Source organism: Canis lupus, chromosome 7 (assembly GCF_011100685.1).
Source record: "Canis lupus familiaris isolate Mischka breed German Shepherd chromosome 7, alternate assembly UU_Cfam_GSD_1.0, whole genome shotgun sequence".
NCBI lineage: Eukaryota > Metazoa > Chordata > Mammalia > Carnivora > Canidae > Canis > Canis lupus.
The window spans coordinates 33133761-33147506 of NC_049228.1; the positions used below are offsets into that span (position 1 = coordinate 33133761).

Sequence of the window (13746 nt, forward strand, 5' to 3'; positions counted from 1 at the left end):
CTAGAATGATGCCAGCCCGGAGCAGGACTGACATCATAAGCTGTTTTATTGTGCATGCCATGTGTAGCTATGTCAATATATGCGAAAGGCAATTCAAATACATGTTTTGTTCCTTGTATCACCTCATTCTGTTTGAAAGCTACCTATTCAGGTTACCTTATTTTGGTAACACTCATTGAATTGCTTTTACTGAATAGTACTTTGGCTCTCTTGGGCCTAAATTGAAGGACACTGTGATAAACAACCAAATGGAAGTCTCTGTTGTACTCATCACAGCGATGCAGAGATGACAGCATCATGCCTACATCACACAGGGTCCTTTACAAAGACTCAAAGAGAGCTCTCAGGTCTCAGGGTTAGGGAAGGCTGTGCTTTGCCCAGAGAAATGATCTGCTTTGATCTTAGAACACCATAGTTCCTGTAAGTGAATGTTGTTTCCTCTCTTCTCTGATGGCTCAGAATGTTTGGGGCCATATCTGTATCCTTCCTTAGCAATTGTTTTAGAACACTACTACATCTTATGTTCTTGCCCAGATTGTCTAAGTAATTTATGTTAACTTTTTGTATGGTATATATTTTTATAAATTAATTTAGCCCTTTGATCGGATAAAGTCGAGTGTGGATGGATGATTACATACACATATTTTATACTTCAGCACTTAAAGAATTTTTAAAAAGGCACGAAATTTGTTTTTAAATTTCCTTCTAAGTCTCTAGTTCTCTTTTATGAATTGATCTTGTCTGTTTCTATGATGTTCTTCTGGTCAATAATAAATTCCTTCTCCCCAAACTGACCTGTTTTCCATAAAGCACAACCCAGATAAAGCAGTCTATTTGCAAATCCAAATGTCAGTAGCCAATGTTTGTGCAAAAAAGAGTGCCTTCTCCCAAAAATGGGACTCATGAAACCTCTAGAATTGCAGAGAATAACTCAGATCTTCCCACATAAATAGGCATATAGGAGAAAGAGAAAATAAGTAAGAATTAAAACTCTTTTCTTTTTTATTTATTTTTTATTTATGATTCTTTTAATCATGATAAACCAAAACAAAACCCACCAAAAATAGAACTTGGGGCATAAATGACATTTGTCATTACTGATGAAGCATTCTTTTTTTATTAATACAATCCTCTTGTTTTGGAAGATCTGTAATTGTTACAGAGAATGTGTTATCACTAAGCCATTTAGAGGGCCTTTGGAAAATATGCAACTATTAGAAAAAAATATTTTATGTCAATAGGTAAAAGGTTCCTTTTGATTTAATTGCTATTACTTAAGAATTTTCAGGAGTTTGGGATGCTATATTAAAAATCTAACCATATCTACTGTTTAGAAATGTGGGAAAGGTTCCCTAACTTCTAAATTGTTCTCAATTAAAATTTCAAAACTGTCTTTGATAGGTACTGCCAACGGAGGAAGTTAAATCTTCCTTCAAACACTTAGAGTCCTAGATATTGATCTGACTCTTTCCAGCGCCTCCTACCATTCCTTCCTCTTTTCCACTGACCAAGAACCACATCTTTCTACATTCTAGAAGGTCAGCATACCATACCATTATGGATTCCAAATATAATTTTCTTCTACTTTAAAGACATTTCCCTCACTTCGTACACTTGACTTCTACCAAAACCAACCTCATTTATTCCTTTGTTTTCTCTTCCCCTACCCCACCCTTCTGCCAAAGGAATAATTTAGTTTCTACTTCTAAGTCAATTGTCATGGATCAAAATACCTCTCACACTTCCCTCCAACTACTATTCTACCCTCTATATTCTTTTAGCTGTCTTAAAAGTTAGTAAATTAATGTTCCTAAGCATGGGTAACCAATGAATACCCAGCTGAATGTATGCAACACCAGAAGATCTTTCAATTCCATTTTGATGTATATTAAAAATATGAAATGAGTAAAACCAACATCAATGGCATTAACTCTAACACTACAGGATTTAATTCAATTTGCCCTTGATTGACTCAGAAGGATTATTATAATAAGCCCCCTGATATTATGCTACTACTTAGAAATCACTGTTACTTACTATTTTCCCATAGTCTGCCTTTACTTAGTAGCTCATTTTAAAAATATTTTTGGTGATTTCTACATTGTTCCTGGCACATAGCTGGCACTTGATAATATTTGTTGTTTGATTTGAATTTCATGATTGCCATAACTAATTCCATTCCAATATGCCAGATGCTCTTCCTATTAGCACTGATTAGCAAAGGTGAATTATGAACCATTCCAGCATGACAAGTAAATTATATATAAATCACATAAGAAAAAAATGCAGACATTTCACTTAGAAAAAAAAATGGACTTAAATTTTTCTTTTCTCTGAGCTTTCACCTTACCAAATTATAAAACTAAAAATTTGCCTTTATCTGAGTTTCTGAAAAATCATGTCACTAAAAATTAAGAGATAAATTAACACAGCTCCTTCAATTATTCCTACATCCAGACACTTTAATTGAGTTTTACTTAGGTGAAATATGGACCAGTAGCTTCTAAAAGCTAGCCACTGGGATCCCTGGGTGGCGCAGCGGTTTGGCGCCTGCCTTTGGCCCAGGGCACGATCCTGGAGACCCGGGATCGAATTCCACATGAGGTTCGCGGTGTATGGAGCCTGCTTCTCCCTCTGACTATGTCTCTGCGCCTCTCTCTCTCTCTGTGACTATCATAAATAAATTAAAAAAATTTAAAAAAATTAAAAGCTAGCCACTGGGTGCATTACAATCAGCTGATAAATTGTTTTTTTTTTTTTGTTTTTTTTTTTTAAAAAAAAAAACAAAAAACAATACAGGGATACCTGGCTGGCTCAGTCCAAAGAGCATGCAAATCTTGATCTCTGGCGCGGCCTGGGTGGCTCAGCGGTTTAGCACCTGCCTTCAGCCCAGGGCGTGATCCTGGAAACCCAGGATCGAGTCCCGCGTCAGGCTCCCTGCATGGAGCCTGCTTCTCCCTCTGCCTGTGTCTCTGCCTCTCTGTGTGTGTCTCTATGAATAAATAAATAAAAATCTTTAAAAAAAAAATCTTGATCTCTGGGTTGTGAGTTCAAGCTCCATCAGTTCCATATTGTATATAGGGATTACTTAAAAATAAAATCTTTAAGAAACAAGCCAAAACCAAAAACCAATACAGATTCCCAGGCTTAATCCCCTAAAAATGTTTACTCAATTGTGTCATGTGGACTCAAAGCATAGTTATTTTAAAGATACTAAAGTGATTGTGATGTACAGACAAGTTTAGGTTGTTAAGACTGATTCAGGACATTACATAATCCTTGTGATCAATTTCTAATGAGTCAGCATACAGACACTTTAAAAATAGGAACTACATGTTTTCTTCATTTTATTACCTACTGTGTTTTTTTTTTTTTACCCACTGTGTTTAATGCAATGTCTTGCTCACTCTAAGAGCTAACTATAGTTAACTCTAAGAGTTAACTATCCACTAGCTATAGTCAGAGATACCTGCTCCATCATACCTTGCCCAATTCAGCTTTACTCTGTATGGGACTGAGAAAAACATCTCCATAATATTTTTACTTTTGTTGGAGATACAAAATTGTAAAGAAATATCCAGTCTACATAACTTCTTATGGCTACACCTAAAACCTTAAGAACTTTCTAACTTACCAGAGTGATGCTGAGTCAAATCTGCTGTGGATAATTATAAGCATGAACTGAGGATTGAAAAAGAAGAGGGAAGGTGTCACAGACAGCAAAGCTGGAGGGTGTTTCTGCAATCCAGCCTCATGGTCAGGACATCTGGGCCTGAGTTAGAATGTTCTGCTGTGCTCTGGTGGGCTTTGGTATGAAGTCATCACAGTCATAGCAAAGATTATATAACTCTTTACAATGGGATGAGATACTAAAACCAACTTTTGCCAGGAACTGAGGAGTGTTCTTCAGTAAGATGCTTAGAATATTCAACAAAAGTGGCCCTCATTTTTATCTCAATAATTCAGATTATCTCCATAGATCACAGAAAACAGAACCATAAAGGTGAGTTTCATCAGTGTGCTTCCAGATTTATTGCAGAATGATTCAATTGAATCTATAAAGGCATATCTGCAGTCTTAGTCATTTAGTCAACAAATGTTTCCTGAGCCTCTACTTTTGGCCAGAAACTGTGCTAAAAATGGAAGAAACTATTATAAGCATTGAAGATAAGCTCTTTCATAGCTAATCAACCACAGAGGAACAGATGCATAAATAAATAACTATAATACATCAAGTAATACAAGAGGAATCTAAAGGTAACACATTATCACCAAGTACAGAACAGCCAACTGTTTGGGGGCCAAGGGTCTGCTGAGAAAGGCAATGGGGAGAGAGGGGAGAGAAGCCTGTAGCATCTTGAGACACACCTGGGAGATGCCCAGTATGCACTTTACAAGGAAAGTCTAGAACTGAAGACATATATTTGAGAGTTGAGGCCCTGGCATGGATATGACTTCACAGGGAAAATAAATTAAATGCAAAGAGAAAGGGGAAATAGAATAGGGAAAGAAAAAAGACAGAACACCAAGAGTCTCTCCTATGGAAGGAGCAGGTGAGACACAGTGGGGAGGCTACATAGGAACAAAGCATCCAACAGGAAGCCCCAGGTAGACAGCCTGCACAGAGTCTGGTAGAGCTGGTTTCCAATCCTAGCTGTGTGACAGAGCCAATTACTCCACCTTTGCAGGATTCGATTTTCTCATGCATATCCTCAAACAGAATCTCCCTCAGAACCTTGGGTGGAAGGTGCCTAGCACAGTACCCAGGTACAAGTGTTCCCTCCCTTTTCTCTTGTCCTAAGCAAGCATCGAAAAGGATTTAATAAGAGCATGTACCTGTATTTACTAACCTTGAAATAAATATGTACATGACAACTGAAATTTACTTACATACCCACCCAGAACCAGTAAATGTATTCAAACTAATGATTTTAGATTTGAAAATGTAATAATGGAAAACATAAATGTTTTATATTCAGAAAACCACATGAAACAGTAGATACAGATATAATAAGTATCTGTAAATTTGATGAGCAAATGAAATAATGCAACCATAACTTCTACACAGCATGTTAGCACACAGACAAAACCTGGAAAAGACAATCTGTAAATATTTATCCTGGCCAGGATAACAGGCTGCTGAATGACAGCTACAAATTCCATCTAAGAGAGAAAAGGTGATTTATTAGGCTCTATTTATTCACCTGGGATGAAATATTCCTTGCTGAAACATCTCAGCCTCAGCTTTGGCAGAATGCTATCTAAGAAGAGGTTCTGTAGAGGTAGTTCTGTGTGGACTGTGAATCTGCTCACGTGATCTGTAAGGTGGGTTCCAAGCCTAAGGACCTATGACATGCAGACTTTGGGATCTAGAATTTGAACCCTCATTGGTCTCCCCTACTCAAAAAGAAAGGACAGACATCTCATGACAATTGAGAATGTTCTCATTGTCAGCAAAATCAACTGTTGAAATTATTCAGATTCCCTGCAAGATTACTCAGGCCAAGACAGGAGGGTCTCATGGTCTCATTCAAATTACATGTAAGTGGTGCCTACAGGGATCAGTTTCATCCATCAAATCAATCCTATTTGTAAATGTGTGTAGTATTATTCAGACTGCTAGTCTTCTAGTATCTAATCAAGCACATTATTCTTGAATCCAGATTTCCAACCCTACCTGTAGGTTAAGAAAACAATCTGCTCTTTAGTGGCATTTGAGGGGCATCCCCTTGAATCATCCAGTGAAAACATTGTTTGTGGATGCCTAAATGTTAAAATTGACTTTTGCCCTGACTGGACTTTCATCCTTCTCCATGAATACGTCCATGAAGATTAGTCAGAGAATTTGACACTTCAAAAGGCTGAAAAGCAATGATAAGACACATAAAGTCAGGTAGGAGAGGTAGGTAGGAGGCATGTATGCACACACACACACACATGAATGCATGCATGCTTGTGCTAAGGAAAGAGCTGGCAAAAACATGGAAGGAGCAGAGCCACACAATTACAAGCCCTCAGGAGTGAGGGTTTAGAAGAACAAGTCTAGAATATTCAGGTCAATGCTCTACTGACTGAGCAGCCAGGCACCCCTGTGTCCCCAAATTTTAACTTGCCTATTTATGAGCTTGCCTATCTTCATATTGCTCTTTGAGATACTAGTTTTTAAGTGTATGTTTAAGTAAGGAGGTAAGGGACAGAAAAAGACATTAATTTTCTCAACAAATATTGTGTAAAAAAGAGATACCCAGGAAAATAAGAGATGATCTCTATGATACTCATCGCCTAGGAGAAGAAACACAGATGGAATCAGATATGGGCACTGAGGTGCCAAGATGTAAGTCAGTACAGGTACCACATGGACACAGGAAACCTTCCAGTTCTGACAAATGTACACCTGTACTTGCAGTGACGGTTATCATCTGTGCTGGGGGCCAGAAAGGAAGAAATATTTGTTCTTAAGCTGAATGAAAGCCATTCTCCAATTTTTATGGGAAATGCACACCACATTAAAGGCAGGAAGACAAAAAAACTATACATATGAGGGTCGGCAAGATTTGGAAATACAGAGGAATGGACATAAAAGGAACCAACGAAAAGGATTCTTATTCTTAAGCTAGTCCCCATTTTATATTATGAAAAGATAGATGATTACATATGGCATCCAAGTCAAAATAAGTTTTAGTTTACAGCCATATACCATCTGTACCACTTACTATTTTTATTATGGCAATATGTTTGAAGAAGCATTTGATTTTAAAAGAAATGTCATATCTTCTTTTAGGATTACTTTCCTACATAAAAGGCTGTAGACTGCAAGAAAGCTCAGAGGCATAGGTGGCTAAATAAAATTTTTCAATGAATAGAAATAAACTAAAAGTCTCTAACATTTCCTTAAAATGTCTTATGCTATCGGAACAAATTGAACAAGTTAATGCATTGCTCATGCATACACACAATTTATTTGTGGTATAATGACTCAGATTTGGTGCTTGGCTAGTAAATTCAACTTTGGCATTTCTGTTCACTGTCTGGAAATATTATTTTTCTGCCATACTGAATTAATCATTCATGAATAAAAGGAGATTAACATGTTGGGAAGAAAATAAAAATAAAAGGTTTCTGCAACATACAACAAAGGATGTTTTTATTAGAACAGTCTTAGACAAAAATTATATGCTGAAACAAAAGATAAGGAATTTCATCAATTTTACTACTTATGTTCTTCTGAGTATAATAGGAGAATGATAAGAAATGTTGCATACAGTTCTTTGCAAAACTGGATCAGAAGTCAGAACAATAGAAAAAATATATATGGGGGGATCCCTGGGTTGGCCCAGGGAGTGATCCTGGAGACCCGGGATCGAGTCCCACGTTGGGCTCCTGGTGCATGGAGCCTGCTTCTCCCTCTGCCTGTGTCTCTGCCTCTTTCTCTCTCACTGTGTCCCTATCATAAATAAATAAAAATGTTTAAAAAATTAAAAAAAAGAAAAAATATATATGCTTCAAATTCACCTGTACAGATGATAAACATGTGACAGTCCATCAAACATTACATACAATATAGAGAATCCCTCTTCTTCTCTTCACATTGACAGACAAATTCATTCCAGACCCAGAATATGTTTTTGACCTGGGGTTCCAGGACTGTCTTTGGGTTATTCTAAAGGTTCTTCTGGAGGGGATTGACTATCTGGATCAACTCCAGTCTAAAGATCACTAGCCAACCACGCTTATCTTGAGTAGCACTGAATCCTCAAAGAAACTGTCAGTGCGGGCTCTTCATAATTCACAGAACTAAATCAGACTTATTTTTGTGGTAAAGAGCATAAGTTCTGGAATTAACCCCTCTAGGTTAAAATCCTGACTTCACACAGACACTTCGGGGCAAGTCCTTTGAGATCTCCATGTGCAAATCCATCTGTCTCCAAAATGAACTTATAATAGTTCCTACTTCATTGTGTTATTATGCAGATTAAATTGCATAGTGTATGTAAAACTGCTTAGCAAAATATACATTACACATATATACTTAGTTAATGTACAATTTATATGTATATAGACTATGGATGGAGAGATGTGTGTGCATTTATATTTTTTCCAGTTTTCTTTCACCCAGGCATTCACCCCATTTTGTTCTCATCTTGCCAATGGTGTACACTAAATATTTTCTGATTTTTCCCCCATCTTCATTCTTCATTCTGCACTGCTATTTGCCACGTGAACAGAAGCAATCTAACCAGAAGGAAAGAGAGAAAACAAAGCTCACATCCTAGAAACTGTCCGATTTTATCCACATAAGTACTTCTGACATTTCCCCTGTGGCTCAAAATAACAAAAAGATAAGTAAAAATAGCTTGGGTAACCGATAATGTTTTTCTTCACCAATTTGAATTCCGAGATTCTTGCTCCTGTGGCAGGAGCAGCTTCTGCTATGTTTTTAGAAAACATCAACAAACCCACATAGCTTTCTGTCTGGAGAAAAATTCTTTCTCCTATGAACCCTGATTAAGTTCAAAGGCCAATTCTAGTCTAACCCAAAATAGAATAGGGTGGGAGCTCTTGTGAAGAGCATCTAACCCTGAAGGCCCAGGGAGCGGGGTGGGGGTCAGGGGATGTGTGTGTGTGTTGGGGGGAGGGATAGTTGCACATGGAAAGCTTACTCTTGCCTGTGTTCTAACACTTTCCTGGGGCTTAATCACTGCTTCCATGTCAGAAGTGTAGAAACGAAAAGAACAATCGTTTCGGAATGGATTAGAACTAACTAAATGGGAAGGGGAGAGGTAGAGCTCAACCACAGACCTCCCAATTTTGTGTGCTGGCCCCCACTCCCTACATGGCCACAGATCTTCAGCAGAACAACACCTATCACATGGTGTTTTAAGCAGGCTCTGGGTCTGCTGGCCATATTGTTTGCCTGTGGGCCTTAGCCTCCACAATGAGACAATATTGAATACCTCTGGGCTAATTATTGGTTCCAAAGATAACACTGCCCCACCAAGGCAGTCAGAAACATGAGCCCCCCTTCTCCCCAGCATCATGTACTACATCAGGAAGTCACTCACTCAGGTGGAAGGGGATCCACAGACACAGAGAAGCTGAGTGTCCTTCTAGTCCCCTAGGAGGGCTTGCTTGCCTAAAACTGCATTCCTCACTCATAAACTCCTTTCTTCCTGCCTCTCTCTTCTTTATTAAGGTTCTATTTTGTACAGCTTCTTGGAGCGTCCCTCTACTTGCTAGATGGGATCCTGCTCAATTCATGAATCACTGAATAAAGCCAATTTGATCTTCAGATTTACTTGGTTGGATTTTGTTTTTTAACAGAACCAAGGAGGAGGTCATGGGAGCCTCCGGTTTATAGTTGGTCAGAAGCAACTATAAACAGGAACAGTCTAGACCTACAATTTGGCATGTGAAGTGGGAACAGTCTTGTGGGGCTGAGCCATTAATCTGTGGGATTGGACACTATCTCTAGGTAGCTAATGTCAGAGTAGAGTTGAATTATAGGACACCCAGCTGGTGCTGGTGTTGGAGTGTTGCTTGGTTGTGGGAACCCATACAATGGTACTGGAATCAGAATCATAATCTTTCAAGTCAAGAGAAACAGCTGCTGACCTAAAAGTGGGCTCATAAGGCCAAAAACAAGATGGTTGCTGAATGGCAGGGTTTAACACAAAATGGAATACTTATCGCCTTCTTCCCAGTAGTTATTATGACTAAACCATGGAAATTTGGACTGGCTAATTCTGCCTGGAAGAGTCCATTGGAGGGTACTTTAAGGAACCAGATGAAGGAGAAGTGCCACCACAACATGATGGAAAGCTGTCACATATTGTCTTTGTTCTTTTCTCAGCATGCTGGGCTGGCAGTGAACCAGTGCTGCCAGGGATGGGATTGGAGGGGTAGAGCTGGTGTGAACTGCCTCGGAAAGCCAAAGTCAGGAAAGCCTGGAAGAGAAAGTATAAGCCCCTATCCCTTAAGGACAGTGAGAACCCAGCTCAGTGGTAACAAGTACCAACTAGGGGCTTGAAGACTGAGTGAACCAGAGTTCTAGATTTCAAAGATGGGCTGAGAGAGCAGGAACAAGGAACAACTGAACAAGACAGCATAGGATGATTGCCAGGAGGAGCCCAGCTCCCATTCCAAGAAAACTGCAAAAGCTTTTATGCCCAACGAAGCTTCAAGACCAGCTCAGCCACAGGACATAAAGCCAACAGATATGCAAGAATCAAAGACAGTTCAAATTAAACATCAACTTCAAAGGTTCTGTTAATATGACATCTGAAGTTTGCCTTCAAAATAATGGGGAGAGGATCCCACATGTACAGACTAAACAAGACTGGCCCTCCAAACAGTAAGATATAAAAAGTTCTTTTTTCATTCAGGATACATCATTCTGAATGGAGATGACAATAGCTAAAAATTAAACATATTCATGAGAGGTACCAGCTAATATTGTTAGTGAGGAAGGAAACTTTTCCTGTAATGCAAAATTTCCCTTCAATTTACATCTACATAAGGATAAGAGAAGATTCAAGAAAGCAGTCACCTTTATGCAGAGTTTGAGAGCAAAACCATACAATGTTGTTTCCTTCCCAACATTAAAATTTTTAAATAAAGGATGATTCCATCCTTAGAGCCTAACGTCTTATTTTCACAGTTTTTGTTACCAGTATTTTATCTTACAGCACCCGAAGAAGCAGAGCAATGCTACTGTGTTTATTGTACCAATGAAAGAAGTAAGGCCCAATGAGATGGGAGAATGTGTCCAAACTCCAGCAGCCCCGGTAAGTCAGGACTTACCTTAGCCTCAGTCTGTTGGCTCCAAATTCAGGCGCTCTTTGCTATGTGATGCTACGCCACTCAGTTCCACGGATTTCTTCTAATTGTCAGTTTGGTAGCCCATCCTGATACTTTGTCTTGTACAGTCTTTCCAGCCTTGACCTAATAAATGATGGAAATATAGTTCTGCAGTATACTTGGCCCTTGAACAACACGGGTCTGAATTGTGTGGGTCCCACTTATACATGGAATTTGCTTTTGCTAAACATAGTACAGTTCTGTAAATGTATGTTCTCTTCCTTATGATTTTAATAACATTTTCTTCTCTCTAGCTTACATTATTGTAAGAATACAATTTATAACACATATAACATAGAAAATTAGTGTTAATTAACTGTTCATGATATCGGTAAGGCTTCTGTCAATAGTAGGCCATTAGTATTTAAGTTTTAGGAGAGTCAAAAGTTATACATGAATTTTCCACTGCTCAGAGGTTGGCATTCCAAACTCCATATTGTTCAGTGGTCAACTGCATTCTGATGTGCCGGGATATTGTGCTACTTTTTTGAAAATCCAAGTATTTTCTGGTATTTTTCCTAATGTAGCACCATTATTTCAGTATTTCAAAAAATTAAAACTCTAAATTATGTGTATTATGTATGGGGTATATCCAGAGAGTTCTATAGTGCATTTACATTTTATATTAAATAGAAATGACTTGGATGTGTCTGGGTGACTCAGTTGGTTAATCATCTGCCTTCCCCTCAGGTCATCATCCTGGGGTCCTGGGATGGATCAGCCGGAAGTCTGCATCTCCTCCCTCCACCCCCTTCACCTCACACTCTCTCTCTAGTAAACAAAATCCTTTAAATAAATAAATAAATAAATAAATAAATAAATAAATAAATAAATAAATCAGACTTGCTTTCTGCTTTCTCACTACATTGCTTCCCTTCTAAGGCCTGTTCTACAGTGTTCTTAGGTTGTATTAATTCCAATTTCTAAATTACTAGTGAAGCTGAGTATTTTTTGTTCTCATAGCTTTTTATTTCCCAGATCTAGTTTGGGCACAGTTTCCAGAAGCCCTTGATGGACTTTGAATGGGGGTGAGGGTGGGCATAGGGTCTTAAGAAGGGGACCCACAGAAAATGGAGTGGCCTGGGGTGAAGAGGAGAAAAGCTGAGAAAGCTGTAGATTAGCGATCTTCCCTTCCTTTCCCGTGAGCACCAAACCCATTTTCTGAGAAACAGATGGCTCTCCCATTGGATAATTTATTCTAACTTCTTCCCAGCTTACCCTTTCTAGAATATTTAGGCTGGAAGGACACAGGAACAACAGTCCTTGGCTCTCTCCCATGTTCGTCAGTGTCTCATGACAAAGTGTAGAAGATGATGGCACCATACAATCTTTTTTATAAAATACTGCCAGTAAGACCAACATTAGTGCCAGTATTTCGGATTATTAAAATGTAAATATGACCGCTATTGTCATTTCTGTTCAGTACTGCAGATACTAAGCCTGGGTACTGGAACTCACCAAGTCAACTACTATGGCTACCATGAGTTAAAGGTTGGTACATATAATGTAATGAATTTTTTCCAGAACCCGAATTTCCCTTGATAAAGGATTGGTCAATTCATTTATAATACATTCACACAGTGCATAATTATAGGTCATTAAAAGAGTGAGTTACATTTAGAGGCACCTGGGTGGCTCAATTGGCGAAGCATCTGCCTTAGGCTCATGATCTCAGGGTCCTGGGATCAAGCCCTATGTTGGGCTCCCTGCTTAACAGGGGGTCTGTTTCTCCCTCTTCCTTTGCCCCTCTCACTGCTTGTGTTCTCTCTCTTTCTCTGGCAAATAAATAAACAAAATCTTAAAAAAAAAAAAAAGAGTGAGTTACATTATACATACTGACATCAAAAGTCAAACTGTACTGTTAAAGTGAAAAAGGCAAGTCTGAACAGATAAGTCCATTTGTGTATTTAAACACATAATCTCATTCATGTAGGGGAAATTCCACAACCAGCATATCTTCTATTTCTCATTCAAGTTGGTTACCTCTATGCCTGTATAAAAAGAGGTCTGTAGAATTTACTGGACTGCCTGACAATACTTAAATGCACATAAAATTTATTTAGCATGCAAATAGAGTATCCAATTTCCTTAAAATGTAAAAATAAATTAGGAGGCAAACTATGAATTGAATGCAAAATAATTTTTTTTAGCAGGGAGGAAGCAGGCTGCCAGCCAATACAATGATGCCAATTTCAAGCAAGACAAGCCAGGAAGCACCTCTAAAAGACTGAAGGGAACTGCCCTGTCTGTAAGGTGACTCTTCTCATGAAGAGTGAGATGCTCAGTGTTTCCTGTCCTGATAACAGCAAAAGGGTTGTCATCATTAGTTAACAGTCCATTACTGAGTCTGAATCCAGGGGTTCTCTCATACCCTTTCTCTCCCCCTTCCTTTTATTAAAAGTCAGTGAGAATTCTTTCCTCTCTGGCTGAGGAAAAAAGAAGAAGCAGATCAGGGTGATCTCTGTCTATTCGTTGCAGCTTTGTTGCCAGAAAAGGGGACAGAGGTCCTGACATTTCATTAGCTGCTGCTGTAGCAGGCTGAAGGACATGCCACATGACTTGACCATGTTACTCACAATGTTATGGAGAATTTAATCTAAGGTTCAGGGTAGGTGCTATAATATAACAGATTTGACAGATACTAATGTCCATTACTTTTATTATACATATTTTGCTATTAGCTATGCTTTCTAATTCTCTTATGACTGCCAAGAGCTCACTCTTTTTTTTTTCCTGGTAAATTCCCTTGCTCTCTCACACCCTCTCTCTCTCTCTAGCCCCCCCCCCCCAATTATTTTAAAATATACAACTTTTACTCTGTATCCCAGATGTTTATTCTATCAATAATGGTTCCATGTACATCAAAAAGTTAAATAGCTTTATTTTTTA

At 38.5% G+C, this 13746-nt stretch overlaps 1 long non-coding RNA gene across 1 annotated transcript; it reads left to right on the forward strand.

Moving 5' to 3' along the window:
• Window positions 1–83: 83 nt before the first annotated feature.
• LOC111096890 lies at window positions 84–13348 on the forward strand. The gene is made up of 4 exons (XR_005361658.1): window positions 84–420; window positions 10686–10784; window positions 12281–12348; window positions 13008–13348. It is a non-coding gene; the product is annotated as an uncharacterized LOC111096890 (long non-coding RNA).
• The last annotated feature ends 398 nt before the right edge of the window (window positions 13349–13746 follow it).